Raw genomic sequence first — 24,421 nt, forward strand, 5'->3', positions numbered from 1 at the left:
CAATTCTCTCTGTTTAAGAAGAATAAACATATCAAAATAAATGGGTATAATGAAACAGTATTAAATATAATGTGAGAGCTGCACTTTTAGAAAATGCTATTGCTCATAGCTACATGTTGTAGGTTGTATCTAGCAAAAGGAAAACAGATTGGGCTACAATCTACAAACCTTTCTACCAAGACGTAAAACAATTTTCTAAGCAAATATAATCATTCATTGTATGTGCTATTGTATCAAACTAGCATTTGTTATATGAGAACGTGTTAAGGTTTTGATGAAGGTAGAACCAACTGGAAGCCACAGTCTACCAACTTTTCTACCAAAATATCCCTCCCCAGGCCAAAACGTCTAAGTAGAATTCCTGTCTTCAGTCCAACACATCCATTTCCTGATCAGAGCTTTTTGGGAGGCGCCTGGCTGTTCTTGGAGCCCTCCCAAAAAGGAAGGGCCGGGCCTACTTGTCGGTCCAGAAGGACGAGTAACATCAGCCATTGTGACTCAGACACAGGGCAGACACGGGGAGGGAGCAGTGAGATTCAACACAAGACAAAAACACACAGAAACCTCGAGCACATGTTCATTAGGTCATATTACGGAGACTGTCTCTCAACTTGGCAGACAGCACAATTAATAAAGCTGCCGCTAGTGTACACGCGACCTGCGTGTGTGTGTGTGTTCTGTGGGTGTCCGACGGCCTTTGTGTCCGTCTAAGTTTACATTTGACGTTCCCTTGTCTAAATGTGGCAAGTGGCAGAGGGAGGGAAGAAACTGTGAATGAAGAAAGAAAAGAAAAAAAGGAGAAATAGGCGGATGAAAGACAAAGCGAAAAGTGTGTCCAAAGAGCTTGTCAGAGTTGTTACAGCAACAGGGCCCAAGACGAGGTAGAGCTTCGGGGAGGAGGAGAGCATGGGGGGAGGATTACAATGGATACGTAGAGAAAGAAAAACACAGAGGGAGAAAAGAGAGAAATGTGAGCACAGAGGTAGAGAGATAAGGAGAGACTGGTGGGAGCGGGGGAAGATGAGAGGAAGAGTGGTGAGTGAGAGGAATGCAAGAAAACAAAGAGGGGAGGAGAGAAGACAGGAGAGACGAGGGACTAAATATATCAGCATCTTGTTCAACAAAGCAACTGGATATGAAAAGTCTTTGGCATAACTGTGGCTTATAGGACACCCGCCGCACTGGATGCTACAGGCCTGAAGCTGCACACATGCCCTTCTTGTTGTACGCTTGCCAACTTTTTGACATGAGAATTTAGAAGGAAGACAAACTTCTCTCTACAAAAGCCCCACACAGAGTGTCTCCTACAGAGCAGATGAATAAAACTGGCAATTTTAGTCTCAGGTCTGAATATTGCTGTGCATGGCAGACATAGCCTCTCTGGGGGGCACAATCATAGCAAGATAAGAAATACTCTGCTCCCTGTGGTTTTAAATGTGTTTAAATGTTATTTGCCCCAGTCTGATTAAGTCTGCCCTCTGTTTCTATTGCATTCCAGCCTGCTGAATAAGCGCCTCGCTCCATCCACCTCTGCACACCCTCCCTGTGCATTCTCAGTCGGCAACAAATATATCACACCGATACTGGCCAGGCAAATGACCTGCCATGTTCCATGGTCCTCCAGGGACCCACTGCCACTCATAACTCCCCAATCCCTCGCTTATTTCAGCCACTCACCGCCACTTTCAAAGTAGATTGAAAATATGTCCGAGGCGTTATTTGAGAGCCATTATCGTACATTGTTTAGATATTTATGCAAGCTAGGTCTCTAGGCTTCAAAGTGAACTAGATGCAGTTGGTAATGATGCAAGAAATGTTGGGATATACGCCATGCTTGGAAGTGTAGGTGCAAAACTGGATGGAGCACAGACATGGGGGCTTTTAGTTTTAGTTTGTTGTACAGCTGTATAGGACGGGCACGGTAGCAATATTGAAGTGTTGGATTTTTATTAAAAACAAAGTCAGCATGTTAATGTCATAACAAGAATGATAATGTATATCAATATTAAACAACTGCAGTCCCGATAAACTGCAAAGTATAAGCAATATTTTTGCAGGCCTTCTAGATATTGCCAGCCTTGTTATCAATGTATTCTGTTCAGCACAGCAACTGAGATCAAGCTTTGCCCGTCTGCTGTCTGAACTGGCTTAATACAAGCAACCTTTTGTTCTCTATCAAATCACTTTGCACAGAGCAAAATCAGTTCTACAAAGCCCTGGAATTAAACCACAACCTAATATGTCTTTGGTACAAGTGGGCCTTGACCTATTATTTGACAAACGCTGTTTGATAATGGGATTCAGCACTAAGCCGGTCTCCATCGCCGCACTGCAATCCACTTTCCTCTGCAGGTCGGCTGACCCTTCCCTTGGGGTGCTGAAGGACGGCTTGTATGATCTCTTCTGGCTTGTTAAAACTCGTGAATTCACAAGGGGGAAAGGTTGAGGCTCGCACAACGACAAGGACCCGTCACCAGAGTCATTCTTGTGACCTCTACTGTACCTACAATGAGAGTTGTCCTCAGAAGATCCCTGCTTCTTTCTTCCTTTTCTCTCTCTTTCGCTCTCTCTCTCTAGAGGAATACTCAAGTCTCGACCTGCGCGCCTCATTTGAATTTTAACGGCTGACTTAAACCCAATAGCGACACACACACACTAACAGTGGCTTTTCAGCTTAATCGTCCAAGAGAAAGCATATTTTTTGAAAGTAATGAATCGTGAATTTCCGTCGGGAAGGTGTCTTGCAATATGGCCTGACCTTTCCGAGGAGAGAAAGAAGTGAATCCATTTCTCCTGGCGTTGTTTGTATGAAGCGGGAGGCAGCAATTATTAGAGCCTAATGAATAACTGGGACAAAACAAAGCGCCGACACACTCACCATTTCTGTTCGCCCCCAAAAGGCTACATTAGCATCTTAAATGCAAATGAAACTCTTACTAGAAATGCAGTGAAGTCGCTCTTGGGGGAAGGAAAAAAAAATAACACATTATTCTTTCTCCCTAACCTGTAGACTCAAATAGTATGCAGTGCAAACAAAAGCCAAATGTACCTGTCTTTATGGAGGTGGCCTTTAATTCCTGTAAAGATGAAAAAGAGGGGAAAAGGGCTGTGTTTTTTTTTAAGCAGATGCAGATGGTTTAAGTTTAGTTCAGCAGCCTTTATTTTGATCTCATTTTTCGGAAAGTCGCATGCGTCAGTCTGTCACTAAAGAAGGGATATTTTGCAGCTACATATGGGGCTTAACAAGCACACTAGAACATGAAGCTTCTTTGTAAGCTGATTCATTAGGAAAGGAAGAGGAGGGGCGGAAATAAGAGACTAAAAAAGATCGACAGATTATGTAGGGTGACCACAACCGCTTTGACCCCCACCAAAAACCTCTTAAAGCTGTTATCATGTCAAATAGCAGAAATCCTGGAAAGCCTCAATTGCAGCGCAGCAATCTGAACATTTATTTTAAAAGCTCCCGGCTGAGAACACAACCAAATCTCTCACTTCACAATGGATTTGAGTCATCCATCAGCCTACGGACTGCTGTGGTTGTGTGTGAATGGATGACGATGGGCGACGCTCGAGGTGCTTCGCCTAGCAAGCGTGACTCCGTGTGGCCTAGATCTGGCCTCGGGAGTGAAAGGGGCTGCGCAATGCTGCTAATGTGGGTCACTGTGTTGCTGGGTTGTGGCCTGCGTTCCTTCAGGAACCGATATGAATGTGTACGCATTGAAAGCGTGCATGTGGAGCTAGTTTAACATCATCCACTGTCTGTTTTCCAGCTTTATGTATTTCCTGTGCTAAGCTGAGCTTGTCTCCTCTCTCTCTCGTTGTATTATGGTCTTGATAAGCAGGCCAGTGGCTGCCGTAGCAGCTGGCAGACTTATTCAAGCTATGTGTCTGTACTTAGGGTCCTCAGGGAGAAATATGTCAGCCGGATCCACGGTTTGGACGAGACCCTCACCTCCACCTCATGCTATGAACATGACAGGACGCGATGAGAAGCAGGGAGGGGAAAGATGTATGGAGTTCGAACACACACAGGAAGCTAGAAGTGATCACTTCTTGTGCAATACTTTCTGTCTCCTGTGGTTGTTGAAGTATGGCCAAGTATTTAAGCAGTAAATACACACAAACGTATGCACACTTGGCTCTCTTGACAGGCATAAACCTCAACAAGAACAACAGTGAAACAGGATCCTGAACCCATCTCCTTAAACTGTGAAGTCCGTCCGTTTCTAAAGCACTCCCAGAACATCGGAAATAGGGGAAATATAGATTTACTTGACAGTCGTCGTGTATCTTTAGCCTCTCTGAGCATTTCTACTCTCATGCACTTGGTCAATGTGATCTTGAAGAAGTGGCACTAAGAAAGCATTTCGTTTTCCTCTCTGATGTCAGCTTAGAAGCGCCAGCTCTCTTGAGCGGCAACAGCAGAAAGATGAAGAGTTTACTGTAAAAAGAGACTTAAGAGACGGAGCATGTGGTTCAACAATGTGATGCACAAAACCACAGTCTCTGCTGAGCAAACCCAGCAGTATGTTGTCTTGATTTCCTGGTCCACCTGCACAATGTACTATCACAGAGAACGCATGCATACCCACTGCAAAGAGGGAACAGTGGCAACAGTGCAGCTGATGCACAGAGTAAATACAAACTGTAACCCATCTCACACACACACACACACACACACACACACACACACACACACACACACACACACACACACACACACACACACACACACACACACACACACACACACACACACACACACACACACACACACACACGTGGGGCTGGGGCTTTACCACAGTGGCGCCGGGGCAGGGCAGGCGGCAGCAGCAGCTACTAATTAAGAGTGGTTGGCTGAACAGCTATAGTTAGGGCTGGAGCTGGAGGGCTGAGGAGAATAGGGCGACAGGTCTGACACTGTGTGTGTGTGTGTGTGTGTGTGTGTGTGTGTGTGTGTGTGTGTGTGTGTGTGTGTGTGTGTGTGTGTGTGTGTGTGTGTGTTACCAGCGGCCCCGAGGCTATAGGCTAGGGCCCCAGTTCAAGTCTTGCTGACTCAGATTCAACACTGCCTCTCTGGCAGCAATACTGCTGGTACAGCTAGCAGGCAGGAAGAGCAATTTGCTCTTTCCCCATCTTTTCTCTTTCCCTCATGTAGTGTTTTACTTTACGTTTTTGTTTCTTTCCATTTCACTTCCTCTTTTCCTGCTTTCCATTCCCTCGCTCCACTTTCTAGCCACCCTATCATTTTCTGTCTCTCCCTCTTTCCTCTCCACTTCCGCACACAGTCAATATGATTCAATAAGCATTATTGGCAGCAAATGCATTTGTGGAGCAGAGGTGGGGATTACAGTGGGATCAAAACAGGAAATACATTTGCTTTTAATGGTGAACGAATGATGAACCCTTCCTTGACAGTGACACTCCAGATGAACCTTTTCCTGTCTTTCTTTCAATCTAACTCGGTTTTCGTTCCCACTTGTGGATACTAGATGTTCCTGTTCTCCTGCGGCAACTGTAGGGAATCAAACTTGTTGGGCAACTTTGGGCATTAACAGCTCCACTGGTTCAGTGCAAACACAAACAATAATAAATATGACACTTGTCACCGCCTGACATATCCTCAATGCCACTTTTACAGTAGTGTTTTTAAGTATTAGTATGTGTTTGCCATCTCAAGCAAGAAATGGTGTAATAATTTATCTTACAAAGTATATTTCCATTGTGATGTTAAATGGAAGTCATTGTGCACTTTAAGGCAGTTTACTATATTAAAATAACTTATGACCATATTAACATATATATATAAATAAAGGCCTTGTGACAGTATAAGAGGCTTGCCCTAGGCCTTAGTTATTTAGCGTGCCAGCTAATCCTATTGTTGTTGTCTCTGGAGCATAAGTGGCGAGCTTGATGTTAAATCCTTGCTTTTGTCCCTTTGTGTCTCATTTGCTGCCATCGAACACCTAAAATAACAGTCCTTTGCATTTAAGTGTAGACCAGTTTTGAAAGTCAAGTACTATTCTCATGCACACCATGAACACATACTGTGAATATCACGTTAAACGGGCCTTACATGGCAGAGCATTCCACTATGGCTACCTATTGACTTACTCACTGCCAACCCACTGCATTCTCAGTATTTCTGAACTGCCAAAAATGGAAAGGTGACATAGTTGACATTTGGATGCATCGAATCGTGGGAAGGTTATTGGTATGAAATCGGCAAGTTGCCATTCTCTTGCACCAGGTACTACACTGACTTTCTTTCTCAGGACTACGGTTTACTGTGGCGCTGGCAACATACACACAAACACATACAAATACACACTTGCTCCATTGTGTTTGCAGTCTAAACAAGAGTATTACGGGAGAGTGTGTCAGTTTATTGTTTGTATGTTCCCCTCTGTGCCCCCTGATGTTTACCTCTGCAAAACAATGGACTGGCCTGGGAAAACTTGAGCACAGGAGGTCTGTGTGTGTGTGTGTGTGTGTGTGTGTGTGTGTGTGTGTGTGTGTGTGTGTGTGTGTGTTTGTGTGTGTGTGTGTGTGTGTGTGTGTGTCTGTGTTTTTTCCCGTTTGTAATTCTGATTGAATTTCCGTGATTCCTTCATAACAGTCTCTATGATACACAAAACACCGTTTGCTTTACACTTTTTAACTACCACTGTGTTATATATATATATATATATATATATATATATATATATATGCTCCGCTTCTGAGTCGTTCCCGGTGTGGTATGAAGCGTGGCGGGGAAAAAAACGGAACGTGTCCCAGTGGAGAATCAGAGTCAGCAGCAGCAGAGTGCACAGTGGCTGGCTAACCTGCCTGCCCGGCTGACTGACAGACGGCAGAAGTTAACCAAACTAAGTAGTTTTCAGACGCAATCATCGCTCACACCGATTGACGTGACCGCGTCGCTGTCTCTTGAATTAGCCTGCGCCGGGTAATTTCCACCAACTGCGTAACGTCTGCGGATCTTCTCCGCAAAAGTTCGGTACAGCCATAGTACCTATTCGTAAATATTCCCCATGGTGTGCTTGTTTAAAAAAATATCTAATGTATCCAACAAATACTAATTATATAAAGTATATAAAGAGAGAACTCATTGTTTTTCACGAGATGAGAAATTGTATCAGAAGAGTGTCAAAAAGCACAGCATGTGATTATGAGTAAATGGCATGTAGCTTTTCATTATGAGAGCTCGACACAGAGACAAGAGAACAGAAAGGCCTGCGCTGTGCCCATCCTCACTTTGGCCCAGTGCCAGGCCCGCTCCAACAGAGGAAGAGAGAGAAAGGGAGGGTGTTGCGAGCGTGTGTAGATGTGTGTGTGTGAGGGGGCAAACATTCCCCTGGCAGGATCCCCGGGCCCCGGCGGAGGGCAGGGTTCAGCCGGTGAAGGAGAGGCTGCGTGCCCGGCAGTCAATTAGCGGCTCGCATTTACACAACAAATGGAGCTCCCACGGTTTCTCGAGCTCTCACACACGCGTGCACACACATGAGTGGATCCACTCAGCGCTCATCAGCACACGCCGACGCAAGGTCAGAGAGACGGGGAGAGAGAGAGAGAAAGAGAGAGTGAGCGAGCGAGCAAGAGGCCAGCTATCTGCTTGAGTGGTACTCTGCAAACACTAACTCATCAGCTGTATCAGAAACACGAGCAGAGCCACGGTGAGCACAAAGTAATAACATATCTACTGCTGAATAGTGCGGCTGTCAAACAGACATGGATACTTGTTGTCATCGCCTTATGCCCTCAGTAGATTTAACAGAAAAGATAATGGAAAAGAGAGATCTATATCATGACCTGGATTGGATTTGGATGATTATTTAAGACAGCAATTTGAAGATGTCAGATACTCTCAAAAGGTTAAATTAAATCTACATCCAAACCAGTGAAGATGAATTGTCTTAGGGTACTGGTCCACCAGCCCAGCCCAGCCCACAACTTTCCGATAAGAATACAGGTGAGGAATAAAAGCAAAAAACAACTGATGCCCATCTTCTTTAGCCTCTGCGCAACAAGTTGTCCTTGCCTGTGTAAATACAATGAATCATGGTACTGTAGTTCCATTTCGGTGCTTTGCAGCATCAAATGAATTGTTTAAAGAAAAAAAAACACCTCAGCAGGAACAGCCAGCATCATTCATTAGGGCATACCAAATATTCCCAAACAAAAATGTACTTAGCGGGTTGTTAATTTAACCGAGTTGGCAGCAGCTAATATTAACTGTGTATGATTAGTCACAGTGTAAAGCTGATAAGAGGCTACTGACCAGCAAACTAATACTCAGTCTGCTGGAAAATGAACACTAGAGCTGTAACAATTCCAAATTTGGCTGTACAATTAATTGTCTCAGAAATAATTGAGATTTCTTTTTTTAAACAAATTTAAGTTTTGAATGAATTCCAGGATACATCTTTTGGTTATATCACTGTTATGTGACCCATATATACATACATACACACAAATACACATGAAGCAAACCACGCCTCTTTATTATCATAAAAAAAATGTCTAACTGTATCCCCCTTGTCATTTTTTGTTGTTGCTATGAACGTGTATAGGGTCTAGTGCCAACAACTAGAATAGCTCAATAGTCCGACCAATAATTACTAATATAATGTAATTACAATTTGGCATATCCAAACAAAATCAACAATTACCATCAACAGTCATACCCATTAAGACCTTGGCTAATGTTAGCAAATAATTGCGGTTAAACAAAGAAACTGATTATGTATAATAATAAAAAAAACACTAAATAAAAAAACGGCAATTTGACAATTATGCAATAATTGTTACAGGCCTAATGAACACAGAGATGTAAAAAACAGGAAAGAAAGAAGAGGAAAGTACTGAAGAGAGACAGCCAGGCAGAAAATACAGGGGAGGAGTGACAAGACATCCTTTTCACCCACAAACCTTGTGGAAATGTGCCATGTCAGGGTGATGTGTGAACAGGAGCTAAAGTCAATACTGATGACTCAATAAAGTTGATCAGGCAATACCCCTGTCAGGACCTGATGAAATCCCCTTCAATCTTTCTCTGCAATGCTAGTGTGAAGGAAAAAAAAAAAACATGTCTGGGCCAGGCAAAAGGCTACATTACACTTCCATGTAGATTGAGCACATCAATAACAAGGTACTTCAAAAATGTTCAAAGGACCTTAATAGCAATCAACCACTTTTGAGTGCAATCTAAACAGAAATCTTACAGAAAGAAAAGAGATCCACTGGCACTGTCATTGCAGTTTTAAAGGTCTGATAAGTAAAACAGGACTAAGAGGGGGTTTAAGACAAAATGATGAATGGTAAGGGAGAGAACATAATAGCTTTGCAATGAACCAAAACATGTAATTGATGTCAGAGTGAATGGGTCGACATGGGTTACCAGATCTGGGGTATGACCCTGCTCATAACCAGGGCTGTCTGCAGTCCTCTTCGGTAATAAACGGTGACTGGAGGTTAGTACAGCGACTGTACGATTACTTCAGTATCATTTCGACAACCTTACTACGGGAAGATATTGGCACCAACTTTCTACCTCTCAGCCTTGATATTGAATGGCACACTTTATCACTGCTATCAAATGTCAAATTCAAAATTGCAGAGCAGGATTTGTTGCATTGATTTTTCATGAGGTGACCGCATAAAGAAATCTTAAGTTGGTCCACACCAGGCCCCCAAGAAGTGTGCCAGGCTTTGAAGCCAATTTGACATAGCGGCCAAACGGTGGAATTCCAACTTACGTGTCCGTCCCATGATGCCATGGGGCCCAAAAAGACTTGTTCCCATAAACATTGTAAAAGAGACTTCTGTTATTAAGTGGATAAAAAATGTTCACACATCACAAGCCCATCAAAATGTACATAACATTTGGAAAGTCTAGAAGAGTCGCACGATTAAATCCTTTAATCCCCATTCAAGTTAAAAAGAATTGTTAAATGTAGCGTCCGTCATCCAACTAAGTTTTGCTAACACCCTTAGTTTATGAATAAGAGGTTTTTTTATTTGATGAACGTGGGCGCTGCTAAAGTAACTAAATGGGTTTTATTTCGAAAATAAAATGAAGGTTGGGGCGGTGGGCAAGTTTTGTAATCGGTGTATGGCCAAACTGTGTAAGACTGGTGTAACACCGACTACTGCGGCATGCCTACTCCGTATACAATATCTATTTCATAGATGGATATCGGGTGACAGGAACCAAAGACAGGAGACAGAGGTTTAGGAGGCAATCACGGTCTCTGTCTGTCTGTACTTCCCCTGCTCCTCCCAACCATCTGTCACTCTCTCCCATTGACATTCAGGTGAGAACTATCTTGTCTGCAGACGGCATATTTGTGTGTGTGTGTGTGTGTGTGTGTGTGTGTGTGTGTGTGTGTGTGTGTGTGTGTGTGTGTGTGTGTGTGTGTGTTTGTGTGTGTGTGAGATGTGGGACAGGGAGCTCGGCAGTTACAGTGGAAGTAAGCAGCCTGCCAAAGTTAATGGGAGGAAGACGTGGGTCTGTACTGCTGTTGATGAGGTCGTGTGAGTTTGGAGTGTGTGAACGTATCTCATCACTGGCGGGTCGGCTCACTAATGTGTGCGTCTCTCTGCCTATGCGCCCTTCTAACCACTCCATCCATTCATCTCCCTGCCTATACATCAATCTATCAGGGACAATTATTGGTGAAACGAGACCAGTGGTAAGTGGATGAGAGGTGACCTGCGCCATACAGCAATCAAACCCCAACCCGTCTCTTTCCCCCTGTCGCCCTCCCTTACTCTCCCCCTCCAGCTGTGCTCTGAATAGGCCCTTAAATCACTCGGCCCGGGCCCTTTGATTGGTTGACCTCTCTGCATGATTAAACAGCCATTTTCATCACGTCCGCCATAGGAGAGTGACAAAATGAGAAAGCGGGAGAGTGTGGGAGAGACAGGGACACCGATAAAGGGGGCGAGCGAGCCCAACCAAGTTGGATCTCTCCAAGTTGATGATGACAGACATTTGGATCAGAGGGAGAGACTAAAACGCCACTAAGTGCAAGCTGAGGTGAAGATCACCTAACGGTGAAACACGCATTGTGAGCGTCAGTGGACATAGCTGGCATGCCACGACGCTGACCACGAAGGACAGGTATGGCACAAAGCTCAATACCGCAGTGGTAATGACTAGCTGGGGCGATGGACGATGTAACCTAAAATCTATATCACAGTCAATTGTTGACTTTGAGAACGAAAAATGTAATAACTTTATCAATATATCAATGCATTATATCTCCTCTTGGCTAACTTCTGGTGTTTGACCCGACTGATCACTCGACTACGCTGCAGGCTGATTTGTCGGTCAATAGTGTGGTTAGGTGTCTGGCTGTCACAACGATTCTCAGTTTAATCATATGGGATTCGGATCATTTATAATAATTAGCGATTTCAGTAAATTTAAGCAAGCAAGACATCCATAATGGTCGTAATTCGATAAATATGGTTTATAGATCAGCCCCTGTGACAAGCGGCATTATTTAGAGCCCAGTTTAATATTTAGAGACAATGTTATTATCCTGAGCAGCTTGCAGTGAGTTGTTAGCAGGAAGCATAAGGTACAATTTTGCATTGTTTTATGTTGCCATTTCATAATGCAGGCGGTCCGTATCTTGCTCAAGAGCACTTCAGCAGAGATGGAGATGAAATGTGGGGTACTTAACAAGATAGCACAGGGTCACAATCATCATTGCTGTGGCCAGCAGACCGTAATACTAATTCCATGAAAATCGCCATTCGAAAGAGTGGGAGGGTTTAATTTCCTCCTCTTCCCTGAAACCAAACTTCTCATCTGGTAAAATCGCCACCCCCTCGTAACATCTGTTTGGCTTTGCTTCGAAAAAAAAAAAGCCGTAAAGCCGGTGTGGCAGGGTGGCACAAGCAACAGCAGATGTTCCAATGCTGCGTTAAGTCCTTAATTAAAGTTTGACTCAGCTTCTCTGAGTTTTTGTCATCCTTCTCCTTCCCGACACCCTCTCTTCTTCTCCCCGCTACCTTGCACACAAGCGCTTTTCCCCTACAACATTATTTATTATTCTTTGGTGCGAGCCGCCTTGTTGCTTTTCTGAGTTAGCTAGTGCTGCCAAGTTCCCTCCCCTCACTCCTCTGTTGTCTTCTTCTCCCTCAGCCGTTTCTGGCCGAGGTGCAGGCTCTGGCATCATTTTGTTCAGATTTCTCCTATCCCGCCCTTTCACAAATCTGAACGCTCAAGGCTTTTATGTCGATGCAGCTACAAGCAGACTGGGAGACGGGCTACTTTTGAAAATGTGTCTGTGCTGTGGCCAAGTTTGACTGTAACACTGATTGCCGAGGGCAGGATAAGGTGTGCCTCTTGAATGAGCTAAAAACAGCTTGTGCCATGTTTTGAAAACGGCACATGTAGCAAAGGCTCTGAAATGTGTCTCTATTTTTTTGTAGTATTTGGGAGAAGGAAAAGTCATGTATGGCCAATTCTAAAGTAGGTTTCATGTTGATGATGTTTTTGCATGGAAGGTTGAAACTTTTCTGCCCCCTTTGTCCGTTCTAAAATTAATCGCTGGTTTTATGCCTCCGTTTATTAAGCTCCACTCAAGATGCAGTGTTGCCTCAAGTGCCACTTGGACAAATACTATCCGTCATGTGTCAGAGGGCAGGCAGACGGAGTCTGCTGGTGCACCAAGGGCGATGTCACGCTGATCTCTAGGGCCAAATGAGGTCACACTCTGAAACAACGGAGAGCCCGAGCCGATGAACCAGAACAGCCGCATTCTTCCACATGCGATGGGAAACAAGGTTCCTACTGCATTCCAACCAAAATCACGGATCTTGGCGAGGCAGAGGTGGGAGGAAGGCCCCAAGAGAAGGACTTGGAGAGAAAGGAAGTAACTCCGCCCAGCTGCCACGCATCAGCACATCACACCAGTCACAAGTTACACACCCCATTTCATTTGGAATGCGGTGGCCCGGCGAAGAGCTGAATGGTATCGCTGGCGCATTCCTTCGTGTCTGCTGGCAGCTTCATCACATGCTCAGCCTCCTTAGCTGAACCAGAAAATCTACCAGATGAGAGAACAGACTCGCGCAAAAATATTCTGAAACAACCAATGAGCAACACTTAAAGATGCCCCTCGCTACTAGGGGTGGTACGGTTCACAAATCCCACGGTTCGGTTCGTATCACGGTTTTAGGGTCACGGTTTTCGGTTCTGTACGGTTCTTGTTATTTTTTCCTTTTAATCTTTAACGCTCCAGAATATACTTCAGCATATGATATATAGCTAAAATTAGCATATTGAATGCATGTTGCACAAAACATGCACACAGTGGCAGTTCTATATATTGTTTTATTTCATCATAGGTACCATGAAATCCAAAATGTTCCCACACACCAAACTATAAACGACGCTGGCGCATCCTCCAGCTCTGGGCAGCCTCTCTCCCACTTGACATTTCTGCAGGTGACGTGACGTGCAGCGGCACCCCACTCCACTTGAGGAGCGGTCGGCTCGGTGTCTCTCAAAATCTGACGAAAATCTTTTAAACTGACCTTTGTCGATCTGAAATGAAGACAGATTCAGCAACTGCACGGCCTATTTCTCGCTTAAAATGTTTTCAGAAACACGTTTCGGTGAACTATTTTAGTAGAATATGAGATCGTATTCTGAAGGAGCCGCCATGACAGTTTGGCTTTGAAATTAGGGACCAGCCAGACCTATTGGACGATCGCGTCACATCGTCCAATCAGCTGCCATGGGTTGCGTTTGTCACGCCCATCCCGCTCGTCATTTCCAGTAACTGTTTTAACATAGGTGTATAAAGTGGGCACTACGGCAGTAAGAGGTTAGTGCAGCTTAACAGTGTACTGACGAACCGTGCGGTACACACACGCTCCGAACCGAGACTAGCGAACCGAGCGGTTCGGGTGTTTTTTCATGAACCGTACCACCCCTACTCGCTACCCTAGTTCTCTTCTTGCGGGAGTTGACATACCGCTGACCTATGTGACAGCTCCTGGTAGGGAGAAAGGAGGTCAGGGTCAGAGGTCACCGAGCACAACTGGAGCCATCATGGGACAGCAATGTGTAGCTTGCACTCACACCCACCTAAACACCCCTCCCCCGTGACACAGTAGCAGCTCAGAGTTTCTTTCCAGGATGGGCAAAAAGCAACACAAGGGCAATAAAACCTCCATGGCCTCACTCCACCTTTAAGTAGGGATCAGTCTAACCTTTGACCTCTCCCTATCCCACCCCCTTCTTCCAGTTTGGAGACGTTCCCCTCCTGCTCTTCTTCTATTTCTGGTTACAGTCGGCCCACCCCCCTCTTCATTGTCTGGCCTGAAGTACTTATTCCCAGAATGCCCCAGCTCTGCAGGGGTCTGAGCAGAAGGAGACGACTTAAAAGCACCCCCGGGACGTCGTTGCAGCACGGGGGTAACCCAGGTCTGCTAAAAGAATTAGACCGAGCAGCAACCAATGTTTGACGCAACATGCCGTCGAGTGGTTTTCTCCTTAACAAGCTATGTAAGGGAGGAAAGGGGGGTGAGGGGGGGAGGGGTCTTATGGTCCTCGAGCACATGTTTTCACTGAGGGAGTAGAGGAAAAACAACCGGTCTTTCAGGAGCATCCTAAAACATTTGTCTAAAGTTGTTGGATGTTAGAAGAAGGTTCTCCAAGCTGTTCATCGATGCCTACCAGGAAGTTGTCGGTCAAGAAAGAAGCAATGTTGTGAAAAAAGTAAAAGCTTATAAACCTTATTTGAGGCCCTGTTGCATTGAGCTGCTTATGAAATATCAGTGTTATCAATGGCCTCCTAATGCCACTAACCTTTGCTAAGTATTTGCTTTCATTTGCAGGAGGTGGAGGTAGTATTACTGGGTAACGGCAGTGTCTGTGAGTAGAGAAAAGTCCCTTGTACATGGGTCTATGGTTGACATGCTATGCAGTGGCACAATGCCAACACACAATGGAGGCCAGACTCGGCGGGCTACTCATCACTTCTCCCTCTTTAACCCTTTGAAAGGAGCACAAAAGAGGGAGCTGACAAAGAAGCTGTGGAAAGAAAAGGAGGTAGTAGAGGAAGGAGGTGTAGGATATTGTATGCTGCTTCAGCACCGTTTTAAGTGAAGTTTAAGACAATCATTTGTAATTTGACATTTGAATGTGGCTCCGCCGTTAGCATGGGGCAATGGTTTCCAGGAATCCAAACAATTTCTCGGGCAAGGACATAACACGTAACGTGTGATTAGGTCTGTAGAGTAATTACCCTGTTCCTACTACAAAGTATAAGAGGCTTGCACTATTATTTATGTTCCAGTGTTCTTCAAAGTAACATTTCTGTAGTTACAAGATCTATTTGTGTTGTTAACATCAATCATTTGTAATCTGGGGAAACGGTTTCAAATAAACTAATACTGCTTTCAGTCAGAGCTTAGAAATGTTTGGAGTTGGCCCCAAACCCTGACAGGTCCCCACTTGGCCCTGCTGTGAAAAAGTGGCTGCTGAGAGTTACACGTGGGGAGGTGAGAGGCTGGGAAGTGCTCCAAAGTGATTTAGGGCTAAAGCTACTCAAAATCTACCCTTCTTTTTGCAGCTGAAGTGGGATCGCACAGTGGATTTCTGAAGGCCAACTGCCCTTTCTGTAACGCTGAAAAACGAAAATGTTTTTTTCCTTTTACTGGTTTTCTGTGAAGTGTCTGCCTACATAAGACCACACACACACACACACACACCTACAGAGTGCCAGGCATTCAGGGAAAAAATTAGTGATAAACAAAATGAATAAATGAGCACTTATCTCCATCTGGTAAACACACATGCAGGTGCTGACATCAGAGTGTGTGGTTTATGAGCCGTGGAGCGTGTGTGCATGTGTGACACAAACACAAGCCAGAGTGCATTTAAAAAGGAGAAGAGAGGGAGAGTGATCCTGCCTGTGTCCAACACGCATATGCACACACTTTCTCAATGCCCACCACTGCCTCGGGGGCGACACCACCATACTGCTGACCTCTCTGGAATAAGCCGCCCCTTCCTTCCGCTAACATGGGGGTTGTTGCTGGCTAGTCCACAACCCAGCCACAGTAAAGGGGCCAGACAGGCAGCTAGCTGATTAATAGGCTAGCCCACGGCCATGCTTTCCCTGGGCAAGTGGCTCTCTTCAAAGGCCCGCCTTCTATTAGTCTTATTTACAGGGCTGGGAGAACAGACCGCCTGAATTAGTTAGGATACCCCCTTGGTAAAAACAACAGAAACCAGGAGGCTGTGTGTGGGCAAGAAGGGGGGGGTGGGTGAAGGATGGAAGACAGGAATGAAGAAGTGGGAGCTACAGAGACTAAAAGGAGGGGGGGGAAGCAAGCAATTATGAGCTGCTGCACCATTAAAATTAATCACAACAATAAATGGCTATGTGCCCGTGTAAACTCTTCACCGTTTCATCTCCTCCACAGTGGAGAGGCCTACCTTGCATTAAACACGAGGAGTCCCCATGCTCGCACACGCACCGTTCAGATAGCATCCTGTATACCATCGTCCTGTACATTGTGCACACTGATGATTATCTTCGATGCAAATACACGCACACACACCCACGGTGCGCTGCCTCCTCTCTCACACAGTGGTTCTCATTAACAAGCCAAACATGCCTGAAGAGGCAGACAGACTCTAGTGAGCACAGTAAACAACCAGTAGGCTCCCTCGTCTAAACGGAGTCTATCTCAACATCAGCAACACACACTTTCTGCCAATGATACTGACAGGCTGGGCCAGATGCAATATACTCAAAGATCTGCTGTTCTTCGCTCAAAAGCAACTTCGGAAGGCAAACATTGGATGATGGGTGATGGCCTCGACCACATCCCAACATTTTAGACGCCGACATATTCTGATATACCAGAACTATAATACTGTACGGGGACACCTTATCATGTACATCAACACTTGTTCAATCAATAGAACACTATAGATCTGCAGTGGTGTATTCATTGGTAGGGTTGGGTACCGAAACCCGGTTCCACTATGGAACCGATTCCTACGCAACCGGCAGGAATCAGACCGGATTAGAACGCAAATTTCGGTTCCGCTTAATGTGTCGACCGAAATGTTTTCCCTCTGTCGCTCCGAAACGGACGTAAAAGTATCACACTTTCTCTTTTTCTCTTTCTTATTATAAGAAAAAGAGCCTTTCTTTGATGCCATTTTTCAGTTTTTCAAGAATCGGTTTAGGAATCGGAATCGTAAACATCCAAACGATACCCAACCCTAATCATTGGACACTATAGTGGACGCTTATTATTTTCATTTTTTATTTTTTCTCAACAAGAAAACACCAGGAGTTTTTTAAGGATCAGATCAAATCAAAACAAATGACATCAAAATTGTATGACCCAACACTGCCTAATAAACCCTGATAAATAACCAGATCTTTAAAAAAAGAAAAGAAACGGAGTCCTAACTACAGTGCACCATTAAACAGCTTCAAGGTAAATTGAATGTGGATGGGATCTGTAACTCTGTTTCCCCACCACACAATCCGTACTTATTAGTTACTGAGGAAGACTGACCTGAGTTTCATTGACATTAAGGATCTTGTAGGCTATATTGATTTTGGAAGACTCCGTCTACAGTGACTAAGCAAGAAATAGAATAAAAAATTAAACAGGAATAACCAGAATAACAGAACGTACTTCGTGTAACCTACCATGCCAGCTGCGCAGTTCAGCAATAAAATTATACAGAATACAGATGACAGGTATAGCTGCTGTCTTACGTTTCAGAACGGAACTGTGACTTCCTAATACGATCGATAGCAGGACCCAGCTCTTCTTCACCGGAGGAAATGCAACAAGAGATCAATTTTTTTTATGTCCACACAAATCGGGGACCTGAGCTGCCTGTCTGAGTCAAGTGTCTGAGGTGTGGTGGACAGAATGCTGACAAGAGCATTGGCATGCCGGGGAGGAAACCTCATACGCTGAGGCCGTGCCCACTAGCTGCGGGGGCGGTGGGATTTCTACACAAGGCCACTGGGTCAGAAGTGGAAACGGGGGTCAACACTGCATCTTTGGACCTTCAGATGGAACCTTCAGGATGACTGTAACTCAAATCTCAGGGACGACGTGCCAGGGGACTGTGGGTCAAACACAACCAATTACAGTGTTTCTTTGGTTTGGATGAGAGCCCATTCCACAAATTATGAGATTGTCGGTTTGATTTTACTCCTGCTCCAGTCAATAAAACGAAGTACCTGAAAAACGTGCACAAGTTGTTTGTGCCCTACAAGTCAACCTCCTCCTCACTCTGCTTTACATGCCAACCAAACTAATCAACAACTCTTTTGACAAAAGGAGAACATGTAAATTATTTTCGTCAACAAGCGGCACACATACTACAGTGGAATTTATTTTCAATTTGCAGCCAGATTAGGAGGCATGTTTTTGATACTGTCAGAACGACATTTTTCTATTCCAAGTCGTCTTGAGTGAGTGGTCTTTTTAGTGCCTGCTTCAAAAAGCATCCCCCGTATCCGAGCAGCTGTCACTTTCAGCAGGAACTGTGGAGGATGGAAGCGGGGGAGGGGTCCTTTGAAGGAATGGTTAAAAGTGGGCGATAAAAATAAACTGGGAGAGAGGAGAAAATTAATTATACATAACAGACAGTTCACTTGGATGAGCATGACAAAGGGAGAAACTAAGGCTGCTACACACAAAAAAATAGCATTTTCTGGCTCGGGAAATTTGTGCTCTGCCACCACAGTGGTCATATTTATTTGGCTACATCTAAAGTGAGGAATGCAACAAGGAATCTTTTTTGAGAAGGTCAAGGCATCAAACAATACAGACAAGGCTTTCATTTCAAATTCTCCACACTTCATGCATCCTCTCTAATTCAGGCAGTTTCCTGGGACCAAAATAAAACTGCCAGCCCCGAGCTCACTCCCCTTCTTAGAAATGTGATGGAGCTTGCAGATAGCTCAGTCGGCCTTTAAATTCACTTCTGATTGGCACTGATGAGGGTTTATGCTGCTGGCTCACCTGCAAACTCACCTCTTGATATGATTCGTAATGCAACAGCACTTTGCAGTTCAACACCGCCCACTGACTCTCAATCCCAGCTTCTTATTCGGGCCAAATGGAGGTCATTCCTATTTGAGCAGTCAGTCAGACAGGCCCGCCAGGTATTGGCGAGTGAGTTTATTTCATATTAAGGCTTGTCGGCTGGAGAGGTGTTAGCACCATGAGAGCTGTGTGTCTGTGTTTGTGTGTGTCTGTGTGTATACGACAGGGCCTTGGGGCAGAGCCCTGCTGCTGGTCCCTCTTTAGTGCGTTTTAATATTGCTGCTGCTGTGTGGCTCCTCGCCTCAGGGCGCCACACAACCCCCAGAGAGACCAAGTAAAAACACTCAGAGAGAAAGAATGGGACAAGGCTCCGAAAGAGATGAGGTGACAACATCGCGAAAGAGAAGAGGATGTGACAGAAGAGAAGAAGTAAGTCAAGTTTAAAACAGGAAAAGTGAGGTGTTAAAAAAAATAAAAGTAAAAGGCAGACAAACACAAATTGAATAAAACACAGTCGGAGCAGAGCGCCGGCAACACAGCTAACATCTTTAGCAAGAGTGACACAAATGAAAACGTATGTAATAAAAACATGCCATTTCCATCGGCTACGATATGAAAGCAGATATTGCATTACAGCGCCGCTGTGCCAAGGAAGCCCTCGTTCACACATGGGGGGGGGGGGTTTAGACCATGGCGTACCAGACACTCTCCGACATAGCACCTGTATTGGTTTTAGAGGGGATTCTCTTTTAGTTGTAGTAAATGCTTCTACATTCACAGAGCCAAGGCAAGCCATCTAGCCTAGACTAGTCATCCCACCAAAAATACTGAAGAACGGAAAAAATAAGGGAATTTTAAGACTGCTACATTATGCCATGGAGTCTGGACATAGACATAGAGATATATATATAGAGAGAGAGAGAGGCAAAAGATGACGATGGAAGAGTAGGCCTTATATGCGCATGGTCTCAGGGAGGAGAACCAGCATGAAAGAAGAAGGGAGAATGGGGAGACAGATCGTGAAAATGAAAGTAAGAAAAGGCAGAGAGAGAGGTGGTGTGGAAGAATGGAGGTAGACTAGCTGCAGACAACGATGGGCTCCTGACAGGAAGAGAGGGAGAGAGAAGGGGAGAGTGAGAAAAGAAAGCCTGAGTGGCAGCATAAGTCTGGAGGCAGGAAGAACGGCAGAGGAGTAGGCAGAGAGAGAAGGCGAGAAGAGGAAATGCCTAAACATGAGGTTGTCACACTGGTTTAAAATGTCGAACAGTAAGGGAAAGTGGAAAAAGAGCTTGATTGTGCAGTCTAGCAACACACACACTGCACACTTTGAGCATGAACACAGTCTATATATCGACTCGCCGCATGAAAGCAATAAATCACAGTTCAGCATACCCTGAAGGATACAGTTATGCACTTAAAGTCTTTTCACATATATAAACAATTTCAATGAACCAGTGAAGTAGTTTTTCACTCCAACTGAGAAAGTCCCATGTGAGCGTGATGGAATCTAATTCAAATCCCCTTTAATTCCTTTTTCTAAAATCCTTCATCAACATATACACTAAGACAGGCCAGTCTTACAGTGCCAAATCACGATTCAGTTCTCACTTGAGCACAGCTCTTCTGCTTTGTCATCCATCTACAATCTAATTAGACCTTAAATATGCCACTCACTGAAAAGTCCAGAGGAATGCGGCAGGGGGTGAGCCACACAAAGGCAGGACCGGTGGGGTGCAAAGTGCACATGTCAGCTTGAATTCCAAAGTTTGGACATCACAGATTTACCCTTCACGGCAGCAGCCAGACCGGACAGGGCAGACTTTCAAAATGCATGACACTGCTGGTCTATCGTTGGGCAGATCTGTATCATAATTAGGGAAGATTGTGGCAAATTGTTTGTAGTGTTCTGCCTGTCATGTGAAATGCCATGCAAGGTCACAGTTTTGCCAAAACAAAATGATTTTCTGAAGACTTTGGCTGTATAAGGTGAGAACTTTCTGAAAACCATAAAGGGATTTCCATCTAGGCAAGATTGTTTCTCACAGATCTCCTATCCCGAATCAGGTCACATAAGAATATGTGGTTATTTGGACATGTCTAAACATGTCCAAATATCATTATGATCCATAGTTCTCCCGTGGATAATCACTTGAAGTATTTTTTTCACACAAGCAACCTAGAACATTTTGTCGTTTCCACACTTGTCAGCTAAATGAAACTAAATGCGATTACATAGTCCTTGGACAAAGAGAGTCGTCACTATGTTTGGTTACAATACTGCCACTCCTTGCTGTCAGTCACACTCTCACGTACAGTTAATGATTGTTTTGACTGAACAAGTTAGGTGCACCTCTGTTGTTGTGTGGTTGGTGAGATATGCAGTCTGTCTGTCTGTGGTTACATGTGTTGAAGCTGTGACAGGGGACCACCTCTTAAACAAACACTTCTGCCAATGTTCAAATCCCACATCATTTCACATTTAAATGATGTGGGATTAGAACTGTGGCATAAGTGTTTGGTGATATGCTGGTCACCGCATTTAACTGACATGAGGCAAAATTGGGTCATGTCACTTTATGAAAAATATCGGTTTCTTATGTGTGTTAGAGTGGTGCCACAGAATATAAAATACACCAATAAATACCACTAGGTTAACAAAATCTAAAATGCACAGTAATTACACTATAGGACTCCTACTTAAATATGAAATGAATGTTGCTGTATTGTTTTTTGGGATCTAGGCTTTTTGTCTGGCCTCCCTCGTTTTTCCATAAAAAAATAAATAAAAGGTTAAAATGATGTCTAAGCTCTTGCTCATCTAATATGATTCATAAATATATGTTTAAAATGGGCTTCAAATGAATTCACGTAGCAGCGCGGGGTCGGGGGTGGGGGTGGGGGGTAGTCTAATTTGGTTAACCAGGATTTGATTAAAAAAAAAAAAAAAAACTGAGGAGAATCCGATAGAGCAATGAGAGCATGTTCAATAGCTGACAAACAATGCGCACTCAACACACCCACAGACAGCCCTCACCACTCCATCCCTGCTCAAAACGGGAATTCAATTGCTGTCGAATTACAAAGCTTACAAATTGCCTCTCATTCGTTAGCAGATTAAGGCTCTTTTCACACCACACCAACACAATTTCTAATTATTGTAAAGCTAATAGGCTAATCGATTTTTCTTTTCTTTTTTTAAGTAAGCTCCACGTCCCTCTGGAGAGATCCACAACTCCTCCCTTAGGTCAATTTAAGAAAGCCGGGGACAGCTACGTTTTCGGGGGGACAAGCAGCAAACAAGCATGAAAGCAAATGTTTAATCTGAAACCATGCATGCCCCTCCGGTCTCCCCGGACTATTTATCCAGGCGACAGGGAATGTCAGCTCCGTGAATACCTGTAATTATGTATGGTGGTCGGCATTCCTCCTCTGAGGCAATGCAACAGCCATACGCACCCTCAGCCAGATGCCTGCTGGTCCCGCTGCTTTCGTTTTATTACCAGACTCGAGTTATCACTGCAAGACGAAGCTTTTCCAGATCACAAAAGTCTCTTTTTACTGCGGCCGACGTTTTCAAAGCAACCAGAAACTCACCTCACACTGCACCAAATCCGAGGTTACTTGCAAAAAAAAAAAACACCAACCTGTTCTCAAGTGCCAGGTGGTTACAGCGAAATCATTTTTAAAAAGAAATGTCCAAATGAATTAAGTTAGCCACCTAAAGCCTCGTTCGGCGCCCAAAATATCCGCAGTTTTACAGTTTGGTGTGGATCAATCCGACTGGTGGTCACACCGGGGCGAACATTCAACACACCGCTAACACACAAACACTAAGCATCCTTCAGACAGCAATACACGCAGAAATAACTGGATATTAGAGCTACTCTGCACCCCCCTTCATGCCCTTGTTTAACGCCCGGTTTTGGTTGGAGCCTCAAGCTCTTCAAACTCGTGGAGAAACCAGACGCCGAGAGAGCGGAGAAGGCATGGGGAGAAGCGGGGGGGGGAAACACAACGACCAACTCACCACACGGAGCAATGCAGAGAGAGAGAAAAAAAAATGTAACCTAAATATTTCAGCCGGCTCCACCAAAACCCGTTCATTCCACACGAAGAAAAAAAAAAAAAGGCTTGCACGGAGTTTTAACGGTACTTACAGGTTCAAGTGATCCGTAGGTTAGATATCCTCGCCATGTTTTTAAATTCCAAAACTTAGGGACATTCCACTCTGGTCACGGAGCGGCGGTGCTCTCTCTCTCCGGCGGCTCCCTGCGTGTGAATGGAGAGGACAGGAATGCAACTCCGGCTCCAGGAGGAGGGAGGAGGCGCTCTGCTGCTGCAGTGCCGCTTCGAGCCCATAGAGGGCGCTCCGGGCCGAGTCCTGGTGTGACAGGGACATGTGTGAGCCTTGACGTTACATTGTTATTTCAACAATTCGCCTTCCCCACACTTTTACAAAATTACTTATTTTATGTTGTGCCCAATTTAACTTTATTTTACTTCATTAATATATTCTTATATTTTATATTTAATAGTAATTTAATGTCATGTTCTCTGTCGTATTTTAATCAATTCATGTCAGTTTTAACTTTTGTTTACAGTAAAAAACTTTTTTTTTAAATTACATGAAGCACTTTTTTGTCCCTATAACGTGTGTATATTGCACGGATTACTCGTATTACTTTCTGTCATAGAGAAATTGGTAAAATACAGGAATTCAGGAAAGATATTTTTTTGAATGCATGCAAAATCAAAACTCGTTCTGTGCCACATTTTAATGTAGAACACCGTTTTTTTTTATTATTATTTAATTTTCACATTCACTGTAAAAAATACTCCCAGAAGTAATCATTTGATTTTGCATAAGCGTCCATCATCATAATGTCTACACTGTACCATATAAGTATGGTAAGTTAAACAGTTCTCTTTAAAATAGAGTATTAATTTGCTACTCAACTCAAGCTTGGGGCCAAACTCAAAAGTGGGAATAAAACAGAATCATAGACGATGTTAATGTCTATTACCACTCCAACAAATACAACAAATCATAAGCATAAGTATTAAAATCATCATTATTTTAATTGTCATCATGACCACTATACATTTTAAAGAACCTTTCTGACTCAAGGTTTGGACAGAAGATGCGGTTCCATAATAATTGGACAACAGCAAAAGGATAGTGTGCAGGGTTTACAGGGTGGTGTTGAGAGGGGGCAGGAGGTGACAACAAATATTTGCACTGCAGCTGAGTGACACAAGTAAAGCCCTGACAGGCACAGTTTAGCCTCAATGTGATGTACATGTAACATTTATAGCAGAACCCATCTAAGCTAAATTTACAGTAAATAGTGTTTAA

The 24,421-nt window shown here is 44.1% G+C and overlaps 1 protein-coding gene across 2 annotated transcripts in view; it reads right to left on the reverse strand.

Annotated features, from left to right (window-relative positions):
* Positions 1 to 24,421, reverse strand: part of LOC120557709 (plexin-A1-like) — a 207,587-nt gene that overhangs the window by 179,319 nt on the left and 3,847 nt on the right. For both annotated transcript variants that reach the window (XM_039798261.1, XM_039798260.1), the window contains exon 2: positions 23,223 to 23,446. The gene's annotated coding sequence lies outside the window, so the exon portion shown is untranslated. The remainder of the gene's footprint in view (positions 1 to 23,222; positions 23,447 to 24,421) is intronic.

The sequence above is a fragment of the Perca fluviatilis genome, chromosome 4 (genome assembly GCF_010015445.1).
Source record: "Perca fluviatilis chromosome 4, GENO_Pfluv_1.0, whole genome shotgun sequence".
NCBI classification, from domain to species: Eukaryota; Metazoa; Chordata; class Actinopteri; order Perciformes; family Percidae; genus Perca; species Perca fluviatilis.